This window comes from Malaclemys terrapin, chromosome 8, assembly GCF_027887155.1.
Source record: "Malaclemys terrapin pileata isolate rMalTer1 chromosome 8, rMalTer1.hap1, whole genome shotgun sequence".
In the NCBI taxonomy this organism is placed as follows: Eukaryota; Metazoa; Chordata; order Testudines; family Emydidae; genus Malaclemys; species Malaclemys terrapin.
This window is the reverse complement of record NC_071512.1, coordinates 10732259-10757427: the sequence shown is the minus strand read 5'-3', so window position 1 is coordinate 10757427 and position 25169 is coordinate 10732259. Positions and strand designations below refer to the sequence as shown.

Below are 25169 nucleotides of genomic sequence, written 5' to 3'. Positions count from 1 at the left end.
TCACCCCTGGATGTAGAACCAATTCATTTGAGTTCACACATGATGTGGGAATTCATAAAGGCAGATTCTCAGCTGGTGTAAATTGGTGTAACTCCATTAAAGTCAGTGGAGCCAATTTAAGCCAGCTGCAGCTCTGGCTCAGAGTCTCTTAACAACACAACAATATTTCTATGTTTGAAGTAAAAGCAATTGAACATAAAAAGCCCGAACATGCTCTAGTTTAATAAAAAAATGATGGCCACTGAGACTAGTGTAGACACACTCATTCATTCATTCATTGCTTATAAGACAGCCTCTCACTAATAGATAGTAACAGTGTGATAGCATCAAGGAAATGTACAACACATTTTGTGGATGGGTGTTTTTCCTAAGGGACTGTATGATTATTCGGTTTATCATTTTCTTCAGAGAGGCAAAACCTTAATTCTTATTTGCTTGCTTGTCAGTTTGTTGGTCTTGAAAGTAAAAGACGTTTTGCCAAAACAAGCTCATGGAGACAGATGCAATGCCATCAGCCTTAGGAAACTGATACAGCAAAGTACGTAATGTCAATGGGACTTAAGCATGTACTTAAAGTAAAATATGGACAGAAGCACTTTACTGAATAGAAATGAGATTACTCTCATCTAAGCAAATGCTTAATATTTTGCCGAATTAGGGTTTCCGAACCTAACAGCTCTGAAAGGAAGACTATCCCACTGGTGAAAGTTGGGCTTTTCTAGTTAAGTTTGTCTGACAAAGGGTGCAGGTAAATGTACAGATTACTTGTTTAAGTAGATATGTTGGAATAACAAAAACATTACTTATACTAAAGTCTGAGGGTGATGTGCTGTGCTTTAAGAAATACATCTGCTAGGCTTATGGCATTACAATTGCTGCTAGTTCCTTTTTTTTTCTTTAACAAAATGCGAGATCTACAGATAATTGCTCTGGAGGCTGGAGGCACTCAACACCTGGCAGGCTAGGCACAGGACAAATATTACATGGGTCTCCACGCACTGTTCCTGCAATGAGCTTTAGCTCAGACTTTGCCGGCCCAAGGAAGTGGTTCAGTCTACATGCCTGCTGATCTCAGACCACTCTGCTGAGATTGGTAACAAATCAGTGCCAGTAGTAGTGATAGCTTCTGTGATGAGAACCTAGATTTAAACCTCCAATGCATTTCACATTGAATAGGTTATGAGATAACCTTCTTGTGGCTATAATATCCACACTGGATCTCCATAAGGGACTTAGAGGTAAACACCTTCATATTCCCTGAGCCATCCAGTCCCCCGTAGCCTGTACATTCTGCTTTCTTAATGGACACTAAACCAGTGGAGGATTGATGTAGGAAAACTCTGCTCTATCACTACTTCTCCCACAACATGCCTTTCACACAAGGGGAGTGCGGAGAATGAGAAGGGGACACAGGCACAGGCCTGCCTACAACTCAGTTATTCCCAACAGGGAATTTCTCCATGCTGGGGGTATTCTCTGCTCAGAATTTGTTGCCAGATTGCATTCCCTTTATACTACTTGAGTGTTGTAAAGAAGCCATAATGCACTGGACAACCTGGCCCCTTATTCTTACAAATTGTGGAACAAATTTAGGCCTGAGCTGGATATATGTATTGCAGAGGCCCCCAAACACCACAGAGCGAAGGGGAGCGGGCGGGAAGGAGGATCTGATTCTCACTCCCCACTGAAACAATGGAGATGCTGCTATCCTACAGTCCCACGTCATTGGAGTCATGGAAAGGCATTCTGGGATGGGGCATAGAAGTCATCCGCACATTTTAGCACACAACATGCATGCTGATGCAGCTTCATCTTCCTCCATCCTGTGCAAATTAATCCCCCTCCTTCAGGATTAATCTGCCTGAAGGATTTGGGAGGGGGGAGTTCAATTTAACACTGTTTTTGCAAGATTAATGTGTCCTGTTTACAGGAAGAGAGGGGTAACTACTTGGTCTAGACCCAGAATTTGACCCAAATTCTTTAAATACCCAAAACTGTTTACATTGATTAATTTAAATAATCTGTGCTGCTTGCAGACAAGAGTGTCTGATGAGTGACACCAGGTAGAAGTTGTCTTCAAATGCATCTGCCTAATTAGTATTGTACAAACCAATATATATTATTAATTATAATTTTCATCTCCTTTATTTACTGATAATCTTCAAAATATGGCAATCAGAGAGTACAGAATTGGAATAATAATACTACCTTTACTTGCATAGTAGATAGGTGACAATAGTATGTGGTTATGTTTGCTGCACCATATTATTAAACACTGAGGACCAAAATATGCTATTATGCTCATACAACCCCCATTGACTTAAAGGCTTTGTGCAGCGTGATTGAATATAAATCTAAATATGTATCTTGCATATCATATTGTGCCTGCTTATTAATGCACAATCAAACCTGGGCTGCAGAAAGGCAAGAAAGGATTGATTTTAAATTGTTTTATTGTGGCCTTTTCAGGAATATTACTTTGGGTTACCCAGGCTGTAATACCTAGTTCCTTCTACTGATTCTAGAAAAAGAAAAATGGCAGAGTTCATGATGTGACTGGAACACTTCAATGGAACTATATCTGCTTTATGCATATGTAAGCCACACACCTCCTGGGTGTGGTGCTCTGTCCCATTTAGTGGCACCGAGACCACTTAGAAAGAGAGTTAAATGAGTCTGCGCTGCACCCTTAGCTGAGAGCCAGTTGGCTTTTAGCTCATACTGTAGAGCAGTGGTTCCCAAATATTAACAACCCGTGAACCCCTTTCACTAAAATGTGATATCTCTTGAACCCCCTCCTAAAAATGAATATTGCCAGGGATTTAAGTTTAAATCTTCTCAGTGTGATGCTAACAACCAACAAACTAGAAAATGAGAAGATTCACTCACCTCTCACTGAAACAAAACAGCACTCCAGAGAGAATGACTTGGTATCGAATTACTGAGGCACCTTAACGCTGCTACATTGACTACAACGTGGTTCTAGCTGGTTTGGGGCGCAAACACCTTTTCTTCTGCCACCAGGTCCATCCCTAGGGGGGGTGCCCCAGGAGGGACAAATTAGCCTGGACCACCCTCCAGGAACAGCGTGGCCTCTTGCTCACTTTGCCCCTCATGCCACGCAACTTCCCATGTCTGCCAAGGACAGGGGTCCGAGCTGCCGCCTGCGCGCCTGGGGTCCCAGCTGTCTCCCTGCCCGTGACGAGGCTTAGGCTGCTGGCCCCACGCCAGGGTCTGGGCTGCCGGCTCTGCACTCCGCAGGGCTCACGCTGCTGACCCCCGCTGACTGCTGGGGCTTGTGCTGCTAGCCCCAACTGCCCGGCCCCGCGCACCATCGGGCTCGGGCTGCCAGCCCCAACTGCCATGGGCTCAGGCTGCCGGCCCCACGCTGACCGGGGCTTGGCTGCTGCCTCCGCAACCGGGTCCCACCTGCTGCCTCCCAGGCTCAGGGTCCTCTGGCTGCCATTAAGGAAATTTTTCTGGCGAACCACCTGTAACATTGTGCCAACCGCCAGGGGTTCACAAACCCCAGTTGGGGAGCCACTGCTGTAGAGGCTCATGCACTAAGTTCCAGAGGTCCCTGGTTCAGTCCCACCCGCTGACGATGGCGTTACTTACATAAAAGTACATTGTTAGAGAAGCAGTGCAATCCAGTGGTTAGAGTGCAGAACTGGGAGGATGGGACAAGATTATAGTTTCTACTATCTCCAGCTCTGCCACAGACTTGCTGCATGACCCTTGGGCAGGTCACCTTCTCCATCTGTGCTTCATTTTCCCTATCTTTAAAATGCAGATAATAATACTTTTCTCACCAGAGGAATGAATTAGTAAATGTTTGTCAAGGGGTTTAATATCCTTGGAGGAAAGATGTGCTGGAAGTGTCCATTTCAAAGCATACTATTCTCCATTGTATAAAATGAAAATTGAAGGGCTGAAGGAAGAAAATCTAGTATGCTTAGCTGTATTCAGGGGCGGGTCTATGTATTTTGTCCCCCCAAGCATGGCAGTCAGGCAGCCTTTGGCGGCATGCCTGCGGGAAGTCCGCCAGTCCCGCGCCTTCGGCGTACCCACCGCCAAATTGCCGCTGAAACTGTGGGACCGGCAGACCTCCGGCAGGCATGCCGCCGAAAGCTGTCTGACTGCCCCCCTCACGGCGACTGGCAGGCCGCCTCCCGCGGCTTGCCGTCCCAGGTACACACTTGGTGCGCTGGTGCCTGGAGACGCCCCTGGCTGTATTAATATTATTTGCAAAGAAACATTACACAACATGACTGGTTTAACATAATGAAGATTAATTAAACTGAGGCGTCTCTTCAAATCACCTTTAATGTGCCACTGTTAGTAATAGTTTAGATTATAATAATTAATGAATATTTGTATAACAGTGTAAACTCATTATAGACTTGTGGAATCTCTCGCACCTGAAGCTCATTGTTCTTATCTGACAGTGAAAGCCCTGCTGGTGTAAACAAAAATCATTTCACATAATCGTGGCTCTGAATAGTCTTATCCCCGTTAATAGCTTTGGTTGGTTATTATTTGTGTAATTTACAAGTTTATACTGATTTTATAGCGTAACAGAGATACTCGAGTTGCTGCACTAACAATTTTAGAAACATATAAGATATTATATAATAAAATATAAACACAGTAAAATAGTAGCCAATAAGGTCAGTCATAGCAGTCCTAATTACCCAGTGAGCATGGAGGACCAAGACGCATGGTATGTGCTTAAGCACTAGACTGAAAAGAGCCTTATTGTAATTGTTAAGGGCTCATCCTCCATTCACTTAGTCCCATGAATGATTTTACTTACCAGTGTAAGTGTTTGCAGCTGTACAAGTTGGCCTGGGACCCTGGGTACTTACTTAGGTGGCTAGCCCCTGCTGAAGTCCATGCTGCCACACCTTCACTGCTATTGGTACACTAGCTTGCTAGATTAAAGCTAGTTCCAGTGTTTCTACATGTGCTGCCACCATAAATACAGCTATAAATTGTAAGAATAAGCGTGAATATAGCTATATAAGTACAATGCACCTGGAAGTCTCCAAGGACTCTGCTGTAAGCAGGATAGCCAGCCATTTCATGTTCAATACATTTCCCGAGCGAGAGCATATACTTTGCTCTCTCCTAGAGACTTACCTTTTGTTCGGTTGTCCTTTTAATCTAAAATAAGGGTCGTTTAGCCCAAAAGTATCTATTTACAGGGAAACAGAAAACAAATAGTCAGTACATTTGAGAATATCACCGTTGGTTCATAGTTGGCAAACAGGAAAAAAAATGCACTGAACAAATTATTCACTGGGAAAAAAAATCAATACTTTCTAGTAACGATATGATTTAATCATTTTTATGTGGATTGTATGAAAGACGCCATATAAAATATGGCTACATTGTACTGGAATTAAGGACATTATTTCAAGATGGAAGAAGGAAACAAAAATAAAATTGAGGGATAACTTTTCCACAAAGTTTCTAAAGTGGGAATCTGAACTCTTTCTCTCTTACACATAAACACAGATTTCCCAGCTTAACTGCCTGTGCTCCTTTGCTGCGGAGTGTGTGTTATCTGATACCTCAGTTCTCCCAGCAGGCAGGGGGATACTTTGCTTATGGCTCCACCCCTAGCCTCTCTGTCGCCAGTATGAGAGAAGAAGACAGAGAAATAGAAATCACTTGGAAAGGAACTAGATAGAAAAAAATAAGTGCAGAGAAAATGGAACGGCAATAACATTTTCCAAGGTAAAACTGACTTTTGTTCATGTGGTTATTTTTTTCTACAGCAGTGCTTCTACTTCTTCATTTGTTAAACGCTGAACTTATTTTGGAAAAAGGGGAAGGAGATCTTCTGACATGGCATAAGTTTCTAAAAGTTTGCAGATTTTACTATTTCAACTGTGATTTGTACTCTTTTTAGGCACCTCAACAATGCAGCTGAGGTCTAAATATGTGCCTGTGAAAGTGGAATCCCAGAGATAGTATATGTTAGCAAGGTCATTGCTGTTAACTTCTGGGATTCCAGTTAAAGCATGAAGTGATAAAGATTTATTAAATAACAATACTGTAGTTGTGTAAAATTCATGACATCCAGAGTGGGTTTGGAATAATGCAGAATCTAAATATAGAGAAGCTGGAGTCTTGTGCTGAAGTGTAGCTTTTGAAAACGGATACGAAAAGATTCTTGACTAAAAAAGATTTTGTTTTAATGGTTTTAGGAGTTCTATTCCAGCTGGTTTAGCAAATTGTATAATATTTTATTCTTCAACATCTTTTAGCCTAATCCAAATACACCATTCTGTAGTTACTACAATGGGAAGCAAATAATGTAGAAAATATATTACATGATAACACATGCTTACAACAAATGAAGTAGTTTGTGTATTTTAAATATGATCTAAAAGTGCCTCGAGAACCCAAAATGTCATTCTGTAGAAGATGTGTGCACTGTAATTAGGGTTGTGAACTATTTTGGTGACACAGCCTTACATGGGGCCCATCTAAGCATCTGAAGCAAAAAAGTTTATGAACTTTTAACTTTCCCTCTGCAATACCAAATGTAGAGGAGTTTAAACATCAGTACTTCCAAACAGAGAAATATTTTCATCCAATTTCTTGCAGCATTGTAAAAGGCATCTTAAATTTAAAAGCTGTTTTTCTCCATGTAGCTCTCTCTTTTTTTAAAAATACTTGCATAATAGAGCTGTTTCAAAAGGGGTGAGGGGGAAATGGCACCACTGAAGAAATGATGAGAAGTCCAATTTTTGGCTACTTTCTATGAAAAGTGGATTATTACCTTCACCGTTTTTCTTCACTTGTTTGTCAGGCAACATTTAATTTTCATCTCAGTAAATGTCCCACTTCTATTTTTGACTACATAAAAAGCTATTTTTTTTTTGCTGAAAATAGCTCCGGTGAAAAAGAAAGCAAAATGAAAGTAATTTGTAAAATGTGTGCCTAAAAGTTGCAAAAGTTATGCTCCATTTTTACTTTCACTATTATACAAAATTCGGTACCAAAGGGAATAGCATTTGTTTTTTATTGTAAAAGTATTTGCTTATATTTGTGCAAAACAGAAAAGGCCAATAACATTTTTGCACTTTTTCAGCAGGTTCATTTCCTGAGATAGACATTAGTGTACTTATATTTGCAGATTTTGATACTGGAGAGAAAATTTTTAAAGCAAACCACAATCTTTGCTTAAGGGTTAGAAAAAATACAGTTGTGTAACTTTGTGCAAAGATACATTTAAACTCAAAGGGGCCTAATTCTTGATCCTTACCCTGGTTTTGCACCTGTGTAACTCTAGGGACATCAGAGGAGATACTTTACATTATTTAAATCAGCCTGAGAGGAGACTCAGGCCTATGCAGCTCATATGTGGGCGATTTTTGATTCCTGGGAATATTGACATCACTAATTGTACCGCTGTCCTGATGAATGGCATGTCATAGTAATGGCACTCGAATATTTTGTCTTGCTGAATCATTTGGGTTGATAACTAAAAAGAATTGTGTATGCATGTATATGTATGGAAGGTTGGTTTGGTCCTCTTTAGCATTGTTTATCTTTAACGTTACTCATTGCTCGTAAGATAAAGATATAGATATATCAATGTGCTTTCTACTTGCTCTAGATTGTTTAGTCATAAGAGCCCACCATAAAATGTAAGTAGTCTTCACAGTTGCACTCCCTGAGAGCCAGAAGTATCTGTGTAATAAATGGATTGAGAGCATCATGTCTGCACATATGTACTGTGGGGTGCATTAACTTTATTGTAACAGATATGACAGACCACCATAAATACAGCTATAAATTGTATATTTTTGTGGGAAATATTCCTTTGTTTTAAAGAATGAAATAATTTGGTTTCACATATTAAAAAGAGGAAAACTTTTTTTTCTCTCTGCTGCAGTGTAAATCTGCTTGGTTACATCCAAGCATCTCCAGAAGGGTGGGTGTAACCCAGAGAATTTGGCCCATTGTGTGAGCAATGTGTTGTATTTCCAATGTTTCCACTATTTAGGGCTCAAAATAGTTTTCTTGTGGCTTTGGCTGTGCAGCCACAAGGACAACTTTCAGTGCATAGCTATTGTAAGAGGTTAGCCCTAACTCCACAGCAGAAAGTGGAAAAGTCGACATCTAACTCAGCGTTTTGTCAACTAATTAGTATGATGCGGCACGTTAGACCTCCCCACCATTCCATATATGAATGTGTCCCACCCAGATGTCAGACACTTTCAAAATTGAGCATGCTCAGGAGAGTATCTTGATATTTGGGAGTGACAACCAATAACCTTGGAAGTTATACACACTGGGTTCTGTGCCTGACACACAATGTACTACACATTTAGAGGAACCATAAGGTATGCAAGTTGCCACTTTCACTGAGAGGTCGATAATGCGACATCCAGTGGCCAGTTGCTGACGTTGGTGAATTTGCACAAAGCACGAAAAACACCAAAGTTTAACAGGAGCACCACGTGAAGGTTGTTGTCTTGCTCCCAGGTATGCAAATGAATAAATCTGTAGTGACTTAAAAATCTGTCCGCAGAGCTTAAACCTTAAATAAAGGGGAAAAAACCCTGATAATGAGCTACCTGAGTATAATAATAAAACAGTAGAAGTTTATAGTGATGTGAGATTAATTTCCCTTGTATATTACAGTTTTCTATAACTTCTGTTTCATGCTCCAGCATTTCTGTTCTCAGTGATTTAGAGCACAGGTTCACAACCTGGTTGACACAAACAGCTCCAGGTACAATTCTGACCACCCTCCTATTCCTTATAGCCAGAAGGGAGTGGGTCTTAAAATTCTGGGAAGTGTTGTTATAACATGGGAACACGGTATAGAAAAGGTTGAGAACTGCTGATTCAGAGTTAATAAAAGTGAGAGTACACCACGGTTCTCTCCGTGAAAGCTAAAAGGAGTGTAAAATAAAGGATGATCTATGCAGTGAACAACATTGGATAGATATTCTGAAGAATCAAGCAATTTTAAATTCCTCTCTCTGGTATTTCCTCTGTGAGAGTGTTTTATTTTGAGTTAAGTAAATGGGACATTTTGTCTGCTCTTCCAGGAAGTTTTTCTCCTCTTCAAGGACTACATCCAATTAACAGTGTTTTGCTCCAGCAAGATTCTTTCTTTAATGGCAGTTGGATCATGCTGTAATACAGAAACTTGAAACAGTATTCAAACAAAGGGTCCGCTTGTTGGTAGCTTCTTCTGTGACCTACTCTGTCCTTGGTCCTCTCCACATCATTTCCCATGGCTTTGATTAGTATTTTTATGCTTACAACTCTCAATCTACTTTTCCACCTCTATCTCTGTTCAATCTTGCACTTTCACCACCTTTCAGACATATCAACATGGATATCTCATCAACAGCTCATGCACTTTCCTCTGTGTTCTTTTCAGTGCGGAGAAGACCATTGGTGCTCAACTGAGAATAGTCATATTAATCTTGCCATAACGTTCCCTGTTTATAACATCTTCATTAATATATCAGTGTTTGATCGCGTGCTTGGTCCAAGTCATTTTTCCAGTCAATTAATAATAGAAAGTTTGTGGCTTTAACTTTATTCATAGATATAACATTAACTTTCCCTCCACTGATCTGCAACCTCATTTGAATACCTAGTATCACACATCTGTAGCATCAGCGCACAAGGACATGCTGTTGCACATCCTTTCCCTTACTGTTCAGTGAGCTGTGTCATTTGTCATTCAACATCAGATCACCAGCAGGGGGGCAATGATAGCAACAATAATGTGGAAATGCTGTCTAGTAATGCAAGCAAAACTATTTCCTGGCTTTTTTTTTCTTCTTCACATTTGGATAGGTCACAGGGACATAACAGGACTTTTCATATTGCTCCAACTAACTTTAAAAGGAGTTTGTTATACTTTGTGGTTCTGTTCTGCAAGAGCATCCACATTGACCATTATAGAACTCAGGGGCCATGCGCTTGATAAGATAATATCCCATAGTAGCCCCTAATTCACCACAGATGAGTGGTTAAACATTTCACTCCATATTTTGAAAACACCTGTTGTACGTGGGGGTGGGGGAAGAAAGTCTATCTAATTAGATATCTAATTATCTAAATTCGGATTAATCCCGTAGTGTAGACATACCCTAAGACATACTAAACCTCCGTATTTACTTTCTTGCTGGGAAGTAGCTACTGGTCATGTATTTTGCTTGTTTTCATCAAGCAGTGAATCGTGGGGTTACCTGAAAAGATGAAATGGATAAAAAGAAGAACAGCAGCTCCCTCCCTACTCCTTAAGCTCTCCTCAAAAGTTGGTCCTATTCCTCTGCACAGACACCTAAAAAGTGACGGTTCCTCCCCACCATAACACTTGTAGATATAAGTGATATGTTTGCCCTTCCCATCTTGGTATACTGTTCCCCTCAGCCAAAACAGAAATGTATTGTTTCAAATTCCTCTCCCCTCCCTCGCCCCTATTCCCCAAATAGACAGCAGTGAGAGGGAGTACGTTTGTAGATTCATAGATTCCAGGGCCTGAAGGGTGCATTGGGATCATCTAGTCCAGCAGTTCTTAACCTGGGGTGCATGCACCCTGTGGGAGTGCGAGATGCCCTTTCTGGGGGTGCGAGACATGCCAGATTTTTTTAGAAGGTAAATCATCGAAAACACAAACTAAGCACAAGCACATAAGTACAACTACTTTGTTTAATCAAACTTATGTATTTATTAACATTATACATTTTTAACTATTACTGTAATATACAAACTAAAATATATCTAGGTTTAAGGGGTGCGAGAACATATTTTTTAGCTTTAAGTGGTGCGAGAACATATTTTGATTTTTGATAAGGGGTGTGAGAACATATTTTGAGAACCAAAGGGGTGCAGGCTGCAGTAAAGGTTAAGAACCACTGATCTAGTCTGACCTCCTGTATAACACTGGGCAGAGAACTCTCTCAAAGTAATTCCTAGGGCATATCTTTTAGAAAACCATCCAATCTTGATTTAAAAATTGTCAGTGATGGAGAATCCACTATGACCCTTGGTAAATTGTTCCAATGGCTAATTACTCTCACTGTTAAAATGTATGCCTTATTTCCAGTCTGAATTTGTCTAGCTTCAACTTCCAGCCATTGGGTCATATTATACCTTTCTTTGCTAGGCTTGAGGCCTATTATTCAATATTTGTTCCCGATGTAGATATTTGTAGACTGCAATCAAGTCACCCCTTAACCGTCTCTTTGTTAAGCTAAACAGATGATTGAGCTCCTTGAATCTGTCACTATAAGGCATGTTTTCTATTCCTTTAGTCATTCTTGTGGCGCTTCTCTGAACCCTCTCCAATTTATCAGCATCCTCCTTAAACTGTGGGCAGCAGAACTGAACACAGTATTCCAACAGCAGTCGCACGAGTGCCAAATACAGAGGTAAAATAACTCTCTATGTGAGATTCCCATTTAGGCATCCCAGGATTGCATTTTGGTCATAGTGTCACATTGGGAGCTCTTGTTCAGCTGATTATTCACCATGACCCCCAAAACTTTTTCAGAGTCACTGCTTCCCGGAACAGAGTCCCGCATCCTGTAAGTGGGGCCTACATTCTTTCCCCCCTGATGTATATATTTACACTTAGCCCTATTAAAACCCATATTGTTTGCTTGCGGTCAGTTTCCCAAGAGCTCGAGATCGCTCTGAATCAATGAGCTGGCCTCTTCATTATTTACCACTCCCCCAATTTTTGTGTCACCTGACAACTTTATCAGTGATGATTTGATGTTTTCTTTCAAGTCATTGATAAAAATGTTAAGTAGCATAGGGCCAAGAACCAGTCCCTGTGGGACACGACTGGAAACACTTGTTTGATGATGATTCCCCATTTACAATTATATTTTGAAATGTATGTTAGCCAATTTTAAATCCATTTAATGTGCGCCATGTTAGTTGTATATGGTTCTAGTTTTTTAATCAAAATGTTGTGTGGTACCTAGGCAAATGCCTCACAGAAGACTCAAGTATATTCCATCATCACTATTACCTTTATCAACCAAACTTGTAATCTCACCAAAAAAAAATCAAGTTAGTTTGAAAGAGTCTATTTTCCATAAACCCATGTCAATTTGCATTAATTACATTACCCTCCTTTAATTCTTTATTAATAGAGTCCCAAAACAGATGCTCCATTGTCTTGCCGGTATTGATGTCAGGTTAACAGGCCTCTACTTACCCAGGTCATCCCATTTACCCTTTTTTTAAATTGGCACATTAGCTTTCTTCTAGTCTTCTGGAACTTCCCCAGTGCTCCAAGACTTGTTGAAAATCAGCATTAATGGTCCAGCAAACTCCTCGGCAGGCTCTTTAAAAACTCTTGGATGCAAGTTATCTGGGCCTGCTGATTTAAAAATATCTAACTTTAATAGCTTCTGTTTAACAGCCTTCATACCATACTACTGAAATGGAAAGAGTGTTATCAGCATATGATGGAACTATATTTTCCCCCAAATACAGATCAGTAATATTCATTGAGCACATCTACCTTTTCTGCATTGTTATTGATAATTCTACCACTTCCATCTAGTAATGGACCAATACCATTGTCAGGATTCTTTTTGATCCTAATATATTAAAAAAGCTCCTTAATACTGTCCTTAACTCTGCTGGTCATAGAGTTCTTCTTGTGTCCCTTTGCTTCCCTTAGCAATTTCCTACAATTCCTAATTTCTGATTTATATTCTTTACTATCAACTTCCTCTTTCTTCCATATGTTTATATATATATAGTTGCTTTCACCTTCCCTCTAAACCAGGTCATTTTTTTAACCAGTATGGCCTTCTTTCTCAGTTGGCTGATTGCCGCTTTTGGGGCATTTAATAAGGCGATCTTAAATTATTCCCAATTATAATTCACATTTTTCTGATTAAATTCTTCCTCCCAGCTGATTTATCTCATAATTGTTTTCAGCATTATGAAACTGGCTCTATTAAAGTACCAGGTATATATATTACTAGTATGAACTTTATTCTGCTTCCACAGTATAAATGTGATCAAGTCATGATCACTTGTACCTAAGGTTCTGTGATCAGTTCTTCTTTATCTGTTAGGCCAAGGCCTAATAAAAAAGTCTCTTGTGTTGGCTACAACCCTTTTTGAGTTAGGAAATTGTCATCTATAACCTGTAGAATATCAAGGATGTTTTAGTACTGGCAGCATGAGACCTCCAGCATATGTCACTCATATTGAAGTCCCCCATGATTACATAGTTTTCCCCCCCTACACATTATATATAGGCATGTAAGGAGGCAGTCATTCTGTTCCCATTTGTGATTTGGTGGTCTGTAGCAGACATCAACTTTAATACCCCATCTTGTGCTCCCTGATGATTCAGAAACAGGTAATGCCATTTTTGATAGAGTGCCACACCCCCTCCCCTTTTGCCCACTCGATCCATCCTAAATAGTGTATAGCCATTGATTTTTACAATCCAATAATGCATATCCTCCCACCAGATTTCAACTAGATTGGAATTTCTCATTTATGAGCATAAATTCAATCTCCCCTATGCTATCCTATCCTCCCCACACCCTTCTGATTCTAAGCTGAAGTGAGGAATACCCCATCCTGATCTTGCAAGAATCCACCTGTTACTTAACATGGTTGTAAAATGGTTTAGAACAGGGATCGGCAACCTTTGGCACGCGGTTCCCCAGGATAAGCACCCTGGCGGGCCTGGCCAGTTTGTTTACCTGCCGCGTCAGCAGGTTCGGCTGATCGCGGCTCCCACTGGCCGCGGTTCGCAGCTCCAGGCCAATGGGGGCTGCGGGAAGCGGCGCGGGCTGAGGGATGTGCTGGCCACCCTTCCTGCAGCCCCCATTGGCCTAGAGGGGCGAATGGGAGCCAGTGGGAGCCGTGATTTGCCGAAAATGCCGACACAGCAGCTAAACAACCGGCCCGGCCGGCCAGGGTGCTTATCCTGGTGAGTCGCGTGCCAAAGGTTGCCGATCCCTGGTTTAGAAGATGTGTAATGCAAACACGTTAACTATTTTTAAACTGTTTCCCCCCCCGCCTCCCCCGGCCACCAGCAGTTTAAAAGTTCAATTTAAACAATGCAGTCATTTTAGGAGTCACAGGAAGGCCAAGTTTTTATAATTCAGTAACCTTTTTGTAGACAGTTTCTTTGCAATTCAAACATCATATTTAGTTATCAAACTGCTAGTTTCCAGGCAAACAAAAAGAAATGCAATGTTCATATTCAAAATATGAAAAGAAGATCAGAATAATATAACTTGAAATGTACATGTTGCTTCTAATAATTTGGGGCCTGATCTTATCATTGATTTCAATGGGCTTTGGATCAGGCCCTGTGGCATTGTATTAATAATAAATACTAATAATAATTTTTATTACTGTAGCACCTAGTAGCCCTAGTCATGGACCAGGACCCCATTTGTGCTAGGCGCTCTACAAACATAACAAAAAGAGGGTCCCTGAGTTAGCCCCAGTATGAAGGGGGCATAGACTGTATTATATGACTGACAGATGATTTTAAGAGACATCTGTCACAGTAATCTGTCCTCTTTACTAAGACTGGAGGAATCTATTAGGAAATGGAGCTGAGATCATCAGAAAACATTTGCCTGAGTTTAGGAAGCAAGAATAAGATTTTTATAAATGTGCATTTGCTTCTGCATAATCTGGACTCTCAATTACCGATTAAATGTTTGTATGACTAGATGTTTAAGTAGTGATTTCCATGCAAATTACTACAATTGCATGCCTGCATTTCTAAAAGTCTGGGCCTGTGAGTATAAAAAATAGTAGATCGACTTCTTTTTGGAATTCAAACGGTTTCTGTCAACAATACATTCAGGATGACTTGAATCCACTTGTTGCATGTTTTATATTGACCTAGTTATATTATTCATGATGGAAGTTCTGAGACAGGCGTGAAGAAAACATATTATGTACTGCACTAGAGATCAGCCCATCTGATCTAAATTGATATACACTTGTCAGAGGTGGTCTACTATTTTTTGTGACAGTGCTTTTGTAAGGGCTTTAAGAATATACAAAACTTGAATTAATGTTTATAAAATGTCATTTCTAACTCCCTGTTGACTGGAAGGAGGTAGTCCAGGTTCCACTCATTTGGTCTTTGGACACTTGACATTGTCAACATTTTTCTCATTGAATAATTCTTTGCCTCTACTGCAGAACAAGGAGAGAAACTTTCCTCTCACCTGCTGGAATATACTCACCATTGGCTTGCTCCAAAATATTGAGGATACTCTTCGAAATAATACTTTGCCTTCAGAGATGCTATGTGGTTCAAGCACTGTGCTAGGGTTACCATATTTTGTGCCTCCAAAAGGAGGACACTCCATGGGGCCCCGGCCCCGCCCCCAACTCCGCCCCTTCCCCAAAGTCTCCGCCCCCTCCCCTGCTTCCCGCGAACATTTGATTCGCGGGAAGCCTGAAGCAGGTAAGCGGGGTGTGGGGGGAGGAGGCGCGGCCCAGGCTGGCCCCCCCTGCGTTTCCAGCCTGGGTCGGCTCGGGCCCTGGGGTGCCGGCCCCGGGCCCGGCCGACCACCCCCGGCCCGCCCAGCACTTCTGGTCCCCGGCCCCCGGGCGAGCACCCCCGGCCCGGCCCTCGGGCCCCCGGCCGAGCACCGCCGGCCCCCGGCGGCCCGGCACACCCCCCGGCGGCCCAACACCGCCGGCCCCTGGTGGCCCCCGGCGGCCCGGCGCACCCCCCGGCAGCCCAGCACCGCCAGCCCCCGCACCCCCTGGCCACCCAGCACCGCCGGCCCGGCGCACCCCCTGGCCACCCAGCACCGCCGGCCCGGCGCACCCCCCGGCCGCCCAGCACCGCCGGCCCCCGGCCCAGCGGCGCCGGATTTTCCTGGACATGTTCGGCTTTTTGGGATTTCCCCCCGGATGGGGATTTGAGTCCCAAAAAGCCGGACATGTCCGGGAAAATCCGGACGTATGGTAACCCTAACTGTGCCCAACGCAACCTTCTCTGTAGGTTTAAATTAAGAATTACATACCTCTTTATATTTTGTCTCTCCCCCTCACTCCCCAACTTAGAGTACTTTAACCTTCTCCATCAGTAACAGGACTCTGGCATGTTTCTACAACATGCCCATAGTAATTCTATTGTATCTTTCATCAGGCTTTGTAAGACTGTGTTAAGTAACTCTCCAATACGAGTACATTTTGTTTCATGGAGACATGGCTGGCACATGAACAACACCTAAAATGCCTGCTGCCTATTTGTTATTTGCTTTATTAATTAAGCTAAACAAAAGGGTTGGAAAAGGCCCAGCTTTTTTGTTGTTGTTCCATTTTCAGATGGGTTGGCCAAGCCAGAACAATTGTTATCCTAATGGCTACAAAGAAGGTGATGATGCAGCTCCATTCAAAGAGCTATTCTGCAAAAATAAAAGACATTTTATTTTTTTAATTCATACTTCTAGCAATGATAAAGTACCTCCACAGTATTTTGTAACTATAGTTTAATTTCTGCAAAAATAAATATTAGCATATTATTTTTCCAGCTCTGCATTGGTGCAGAGATGTTGTATCAAAAGGTGGTTGATTACGTTCACTGGCTAAACTACCTCTAGCCTTTTTCTCCACACTTACTAAATTGCAATAGAAACATATGCCTGGGGAATTACTTGAGTCCTCTGTGGGTGTGTCTACACTGCAATTAAACACCCCTGGCTGGCTCACATCAGCTGACTTGCTCCTGAGGCTTGCGCCGCAGAACTGTAAAATTGTGGTATAGGGACCGTGCAAGGGGGAGAGACCCAGAGCCTTAACTCCAGACAGAGCCCAAACATCGACACTGCAGTTTTATAGCACCGCAGACTGAGCCCCACAAGCCCAAGTCAGCTAACATGCGCTAGCCGTGGGTGTTTAATTGCAGTGTAGACATAGCCTGTGTCTGTCTAGTCACAACATGCTGGGGGAAATCATTCTGCTGAAGACTTCTATTTACACTAGACATAATCCTGAGCCACAGAATTTGGATCTGGATCCAAATTTTTCCAAAGCTCTGGCGTTTGAATCTAAAGCATAAGTTTGGCACACTGCAGAGGCAGTAGAATGACACAAAATTTAGTTTGGTTGCGTTTTTGATTTAGTTCAATTTCTAATTTACACAAATAAAATGTGTGGGTCTTTTTGGCTTACTATTTCATACTGTAATGCTCATATTTTCCTGTCTCTCTAACTCTATTTTCTAATGAATATATTGTACTGTGCTGTGAATGTCTACCTTCTTGTGTTTCCCTGCAATACCCTAGCAGCTATTGCGTTGCTATATTTCTTCAAGAAAGGTGTCTGTCCACTTACATTTCAAGGAAATAAGAACTGCAAGAAAAGTACAGGACACAATTTAATTTCATGGGACACCATCCCACAGTTGTTTTGTTTGTGGTACAATAATTACATAATGTATGATTCTTTATAGGATTATTGCTTGGCAACATCCTTTTTTAAAAATGCTACCAAACATTTCTTAGTAGCTCTTTATTAGATTACAGGTAGGGTGTTCAGTAATTTAAGAGAAGTCCTTCATCCGCTGCAGTTTTACAATACTCAGCTTGCCACCAAAAAAAACACAACACAAACTCCTGAGCAGGATGGGCAGGGAAGTTATGGTCAAGCCCTGCTGGCTAGCCATTTGCATTGAGTAGTGTTTCATCTATGATGGGAGCCAGTGCTAACTCTCATAACCAGGATTTTCTAAGCTCGTTGGGGTAAATGTAGTCCCTCCTTTTGGGTTTGGAAGAGGAAAGCACCCAGTACGCTGTGGACTCCACCAGAGTCATAGCCTGAGACTGAGTGTCTGAATAGGGGCAGTACGAAACACAGAGGCTGCGGCAGGAGGGTTTAAAGTAGAGCAGGTGGAAAAGGTGTCTCCTCCCACCCCAGCAAATAACTGAAATAGGTAATTTTATGGCCAAACTCTTCATTTTGGAAATACAACCACGATGCCTCCTGTCACTGTAGTTTGGTTGCAGCGTGCCCCATGATCACACTACATCTCCCAGCATGTGCTATAGCCTCCCCTCTTCCTGAGCCATAGTGGTGCTTCATGGGAGTTCCTGGCCCACTATGCATAATGTAGCCAAGCTGGGGAAAACAGCCCATGAGGGAGGAATGAGGCAGGTGAATGCCATCACGCCTGGGGCACCAGTGCAGCATCTTGAAATTGAAAGTGTTCCATTTTCCTGCCCCTCCGCCCCCCATTTTGTCAAAAATCCAATTTTCTGTTGGAAAAAAAAATGAAGTTTTGATAGAAAATATCCACCTTGCCGTAGTATAAAGACTTTTGCCCTTCCCCATCCCTCTTCAGCTCCCTGCTTGTCACCCCCCCTGCTCTCCTCACTGACCCCAGCTCCTCAACACTTCCCACAGCCCCAACCTCCCCTACTCTCCACCCTGACCCTAGCTCCTCTCCAACTCTCCCCCATCCTCACAACCCCCTTCTGCCCCCCAGACCTCACCTTGCTCTCCACCCTGACCCTAGCTCCTCTTCCATAGCCCCCAACTCCCACCCTGCTCTCCACCCTGCCCCTAGCTCCTCTTCCATAGCCCCCAACTCCCACCCTGCTCTCCACCCTGCCCCTAGCTCCTCTCCCACAGCCCCCCAACCCCCACCCTGCTCTCCACCCTGCCCCTAGCTCCTCTCCCACAGCCCCCCAACCCCCACCCTGCTCTCCACCCTGACCCTAGCTCCTCTCCCACAGCCCCCCAACCCCCACCCTGCTCTCCACCCTGACCCTAGCTCCTCTCCCACAGCCCCCCAACCCCCACCCTGCTCTCCACCCTGACCCTAGCTCCTCTCCCACAGCCCCCCAACCCCCACCCTGCTCTCCACCCTGACCCTAGCTCCTCTCCCACAGCCCCCCAACCCCCACCCTGCTCTCCACCCTGACCCTAGCTCCTCTCCCACAGCCCCCCAACCCCCACCCTGCTCTCCACCCTGACCCTAGCTCCTCTCCCACAGCCCCCAACCCCCACCCTGCTCTCCACCCTGCCCCTAGCTCCTCTCCCACAGCCCCCCAACTCCCACCCTGCTCTCCACCCTGCCCCTAGCTCCTCTCCCACAGCCCCCCAACTCCCACCCTGCTCTCCACCCTGACCCTAGCTCCTCTCCCACAGCCCCCCAACCCCCACCCTGCTCTCCACCCTGACCCTAGCTCCTCTCCCACAGCCCCCCAACCCCCACCCTGCTCTCCACCCTGCCCCTAGCTCCTCTCCCACAGCCCCCAACTCCCACCCTGCTCTCCACCCTGACCCTAGCTCCTCTCCCACAGCCCCCAACTCCCACCCTGCTCTCCACCCTGACCCTAGCTCCTCTCCCACAGCCCCCCAACCCCCACCCTGCTCTCCACCCTGCCCCTAGCTCCTCTCCCACAGCCCCCCAACCCCCACCCTGCTCTCCACCCTGACCCTAGCTCCTCTTCCACAGCCCCCAACTCCCACCCTGCTCTCCACCCTGCCCCTAGCTCCTCTCCCACAGCCCCCAACTCCCACCCTGCTCTCCACCCTGACCCTAGCTCCTCTCCCACAGCCCCCCAACCCCCACCCTGCTCTCCACCCTGCCCCTAGCTCCTCTCCCACAGCCCCCAACTCCCACCCTGCTCTCCACCCTGACCCTAGCTACTCTCCCACAGCCCCCAACTCCCACCCTGCTCTCCACCCTGCCCCTAGCTCCTCTCCCACAGCCCCCAACCCCCACCCTGCTCTCCACCCTGACCCTAGCTCCTCTTCCACAGCCCCCAACTCCCACCCTGCTCTCCACCCTGCCCCTAGCTCCTCTCCCACAGCCCCCCAACCCCCACCCTGCTCCTAGCTCCTCTCCCACAGCCCCCCAACCCCCACCCTGCTCTCCACCCTGCCCCTAGCTCCTCTCCCACAGCCCCCCAACCCCCACCCTGCTCTCCACCCTGCCCCTAGCTCCTCTCCCACAGCCCCCCAACCCCCACCCTGCTCTCCACCCTGCCCCTAGCTCCTCTCCCACAGCCCCCCAACCCCCACCCTGCTCTCCACCCTGCCCCTAGCTCCTCTCCCACAGCCCCCCAACCCCCACCCTGCTTTCCACCCTGCCCCTAGCTCCTCTCCCACAGCCCCCAACTCCCACCCTGCTCTCCACCCTGACCCTAGCTCCTCTCCCACAGCCCCCCAACCCCCACCCTGCTCTCCACCCTGACCCTAGCTCCTCTCCCACAGCCCCCCAACCCCCACCCTGCTCTCCACCCTGCCCCTAGCTCCTCTCCCACAGCCCCCAACTCCCACCCTGCTCTCCACCCTGCCCCTAGCTCCTCTCCCACAGCCCCCCAACCCCCACCCTGCTCTCCACCCTGCCCCTAGCTCCTCTCCCACAGCCCCCCAACCCCCACCCTGCTCTCCACCCTGACCCTAGCTCCTCTCCCACAGCCCCCCAACCCCCACCCTGCTCTCCACCCTGCCCCTAGCTCCTCTCCCACAGCCCCCAACTCCCACCCTGCTCTCCACCCTGACCCTAGCTCCTCTCCCACAGCCCCCAACTCCCACCCTGCTCTCCACCCTGCCCCTAGCTCCTCTCCCACAGCCCCCAACTCCCACCCTGCTCTCCACCCTGCCCCTAGCTCCTCTCCCACAGCCCCCCAACCCCCACCCTGCTCTCCACCCTGCCCCTAGCTCCTCTCCCACAGCCCCCCAACCCCCACCCTGACCCTAGCTCTTCTTCAACACTCCCCCCACCCGCTCTTCACTCTTACTTCAAATCCCCACTTCCTCCCCCAGCCCCCTCTCCCTGTAGCTGGGATTGGCTCGGAGCCCTCCCTGCCCAGCCGGCGCCTGCGCAGTGCCGCAGGAATCTGTCTGCGCGCGCTCGCTCTCTCTCTCCCCCCCCCCCCCGGCCCAGATTCACATCCGGGGCTCTGGGCCCGGCTCTGCCCGAGCGGAGGCGCCGTGCGTGTCCCGCCGTCAGCGCGGTCTGACTAAAGTTCTGCCGAGAGCGAGGCTGGGGCCGGCGCTCGCGGGCCGGTCGCTGCGCGTCCGGTGAGTGTGAGCAGCGGCCTGTTCCCGGGGGTCGGGATGTCCCCAGCGCCCGGGGCTTCTGCGGCGGGTCCCTGACCCCACTGGGGGCTCTAGGGCCGGACCCCGGCCAACAGGGTACCCCCCCCCCCGGAGCGGGCCGGGCCGGGCTGGCTTGTCCCGTTGAGAGGGAGAAGGGGGGTGGGCGCGCCTGGGCTCGGCCGGGGGTCGGTGGGCGTTGAGGAAGGCGGGGGCGGGCGGGCGAATTGTGGCCGCCTCGTGGAGAGTTTAAGTGAAAGTCCTATAAGTAGTCCTATAAGCAAGTCACACTTACTACTTAGTCCTATAAGTAGCAAGTGTGAAACATCGGGACAGGGGGTGGGGGGTCATAGGGGCCTATATAAGAAAAAGCCCCAGCGATTAGGACTGTCCCTATAAAATTGGGACAGCTGGTCACCCTACCCTATATTTTCCCTAGCAGCCTGTGTCGGGAGGGAGTGTCCCTGCTCGGCAGGTTTGGTCAAGGCTTGGCAGTGCCTGAGGAGCTGCAGAGTGACTGCACACACCCGGGGGGGCAGAAGGGCATCTGAGACCAATAAGAAAGATGACACATCTCAGAGGGGTAGCCGTGTTAGTCTGTAGCCATAAAAACAACGCAGAGTCCGGTGGCACCTTACAGACTAGCAGATTTATTTGGGCATAAGCTTGTGTGAGTAAAAAACCCCACTGCTGATGCATCTGAAGAAGTGGGTGTTTTACCCACGAAAGCTTAGGAACAAGAAAGATGACCGATACTTCCCGGTGAGGGGAGTGGAAAGAGTAGGGACTGTTTAGTTTAGTGAGGAGGCTTCAGATAGGACATGAGAGGTGAGTAAAGTACTGTCAGTTGCACCTGGTTACACTTCCTTGTAATACAAATGTAAGGGGGCGGGACATTCAGTGAAATTGCAGATCAGCTCACATAACGCTGATCACTGGAAATAAGTTTTGTGTGTTCGTATCTGTGGAACTCCTTGCCTCAAATTGTTAAAGGTTAGGATTTAACAGGATTTTAAAAAGATGAGGAACTAATCAGAACAATCATAGTTACGTTATCTACAATGTAAACAAGGCTGTAAACCCTCATGGTTTGTGGCATACATCAGCCACTGAATGGGACATTTGTGGACAGGTGGTTATTCCGTAATTGTAAGCATATTCTGTAATTATTCACTCTGGCAGTGGTTCTCGACCTGTGGTGTCCACAGGCTATGTCTAAGGCAGTGGTGGTTATCAAAATGTTCAGGATCGTGTCCCCCCTTACCCCTATTTGCAGTCCCTCCCCCCAGGCTGGGAGCGGGACCACAGGTGGGGTGGGATGAGGGCATGGACAGGGGTAAGGGTGCCGAGGCCAGGAGCAGAGCCCTCGCGGGGGGGGCTCCCCCTCCTCTGCTCCCATCCCCTGTGGGGCTGGCCCAGGCCTCAGCTATGCTGCCCCCATCCCCTATGGGGGCTGGCCCAGGCCTCATCTGCACCTCTGTGAACATTCCTCCAGGCCCCACAGTTTGGGGACCTCTGCTCTAAAGGGTCCATGAAAGACTTGGATTGAAAACTCACTGAACAGAATTCTACTATATATACAGACAGTAGATTTCCAAAGGGGTCCACACCTTCAATGGAAAATTTTTCGGGGTCTGCAAATAAAAAAAAAGTTGAGAACCACTACACTATGGGATTTCTTGTACCTTCATGCAGTACAGAGTATGGCCTGATACAGGGTATTCAGTTAGATCAGGGGTGGCCAACCTGTGGCTCTGGAGCCACATGCGGTTCTTCAAAGGTTAATATGCGGCTCCTTGTATAGGTGCTGACTCCGAAGTTGGAGCTACAGATGCTGACTTTCCAATGTGCTGTGGGTTGCTCACTGTTCAACCCCCTGCTCTGCCTTAGGTCCTGCCCCTTCTCCCGAACCTGCCATGTCCTTGCTCCTCCCCCCTCCCCACCAGAGCCTCTTGCACACTGCAAAACAGCTGATTGTGGTGGGCAAGAGGGATGGGGAGGCGCTGGTTGGCGGGGCTGTCAGTGGGCAGGAGGCGCTGGGGACTGGAGGGGGGTAGTGGATGGGGGGCTGCTGACCTATTACTGTGGCTCTTTGGCAATGTTCATTGGTAAATTCTGGCTCCTTTTCAGGCTCAGGTTGGCCACCTCTGGATTAGATGGACTACTTCTCTGATCCATTAAGGCAATTCCTGTGTTTCCATGGCTTGTGGATCTGATCAGGGGGACATAATAGAGGAAGCATGGTCTTGTGGTTAAAACACAAGACTGGAAGTCAAGTGACCTGTGGGTTTTTTCCATTTCTGTGACTTCCTATGTGAACTTGGACCAACTATTTAATCTCTTTGTTTAATTTTCCTCTTCTGTAAAGTGGGGGTAGTACCTCCCTGCCTCCCAGAGACATAATTCACCAAGGTTTGTATAATGGCTTGTGGTTCTTTAATGGAAGGTGTTATGAAATTGTATTCTACTTAGTGAATAACTTGAAGATCAGATACAATATAATGAGATATCCAGGGAATAACTTGCAAAGTTTGTATTATTGTGCTATACTTCCACATTGTCTTGTTTATAGCTGCAATATTCAGTTGTAGATACCATGTCATGCTGCTCTCCTCTCACTGTAATAGAGCCACTTACTTTAAACCCCAAATATTCAGCTACTGTGGTGGCCTTTTAACCATGGCTTTGGAGCGGAGCACGGAGCAGCTCTGGAGCAGTGTTTTTCCCTGGAGCTGGAGCGGAGCCAGAGCACAGCTCTAAAGCCCGGCTTTTAACGTAAATTAATTAATAATAATAAAAGTAAGGATTATTCAATGCACACTTTTCCCAGCTGCAGTAATACTTAGGAACCCTGCTGTTCGTGAGTACCATAACTTTGTCAGATTCTGAATCTTGCTTTTGGTTGTGTTCAACCTCATTTTCCCCCCTTTCCTCTATCTACATTTCGCTGCCATATTCTTCAAAAGCTGCAGTATTTCTCACTAGTCAGCAAACAATGGTGATACAAGGTGATAGAAAAGCTAGTAACTTCACTAAAGGAGTTTTAGTTAGTATAATTTTTGAAAACATTAAAATAAACTTTATGTGGTTGAATCAAATGTGCTGCTTGATTTCATAATTTGATCCCCATAGGAAGACAGTAGTGGTTCCACGCTTACCTCACTTGTATCAAACTTTGCTGACTAAGCCTTGAAATTACAGTTAATCGCCTCAAGGCATTTATTTTTGAAAAAAACATCTGCCCAGTGGTTTACTTAACTTAATGAAACCAGCATATTTTGCTGCCAGATATGGAGGATATATTATAGAGGGGGGAGGAAATTTTGAAAGAACTTTTTCAATGAAAGCAAAGGAGACACAAGATAAATAAAATAAAGATGATTAAAAAATGAATGAGGGAAGAAGAAAGTAACTTCTTATACTTCTCGGGGGAGTTTTAGAACTATGAGGAATGCAAAGGAGGGATGGGATATTGTCATCAGTGGGACTTGGATTGAATTGTTTCTCTGATATTTTTAGTTACTGAAGTTAGTACATTTGAAGACTACACGCTACAGTGTTGAATAACTTCCTTGCCCTCCTGAATTTTAACCCATGGCTGAACCTGAAGGAGCTCAAGCCTACGGACCATGTTTTTCTTTGTTTCCTTATTTTTGCTATGAAGTCAGACTTTAAATACTTGTTTTGATGACCTGCTTTATAATCTTCATATTGATAGAGTACTTACCTTAATGCCTAGTATTGTTCTTATCTCTCTCAATGCAGAATGCTAATAATGGTTTATTAAATGCGCTATATGCATTTCAAGGGTTGCTTGAACAGTCTTTACATAGGATTACGGTAAATCTTTAAAATCAAGAAGCAGTTATTTGTAACTGGTCCTTTTTTAGATTCTGCTGTTTAGGGAGGTGTTAAGTGAAAGTGCCTATCTGTTCTTTGCTTTTAAAATAGGGTTAAACCATTGCATGGAGACGTTCTTTGTGACAATTGTATAGTGTTCGCCAAAGACCTTTACTCTTTTCCATTCTTGGGAGGTGGAGTGAGAGGAGCATGGGTGATCTGATTTAAAATGCAAATCAAAATCTCTTCTAACAAATCAGTATAGC

General features: G+C 45.4%; 1 protein-coding gene across 2 annotated transcripts in view; it reads left to right on the top strand.

Moving 5' to 3' along the window:
- The first annotated feature begins 5656 nt into the window (after positions 1-5656).
- Positions 5657-25169, top strand: part of SMAD5 (SMAD family member 5) — a 42071-nt gene continuing 22558 nt past the window's right edge. The window contains exon 1 of one of the 2 annotated variants that reach the window (XM_054037773.1): positions 5657-5742. The gene's annotated coding sequence lies outside the window, so the exon portion shown is untranslated. Of the gene's footprint in view, positions 5743-20912; positions 21049-25169 lie in introns of those variants that run through there. The other variant, XM_054037771.1, reaches the window with a different exon arrangement.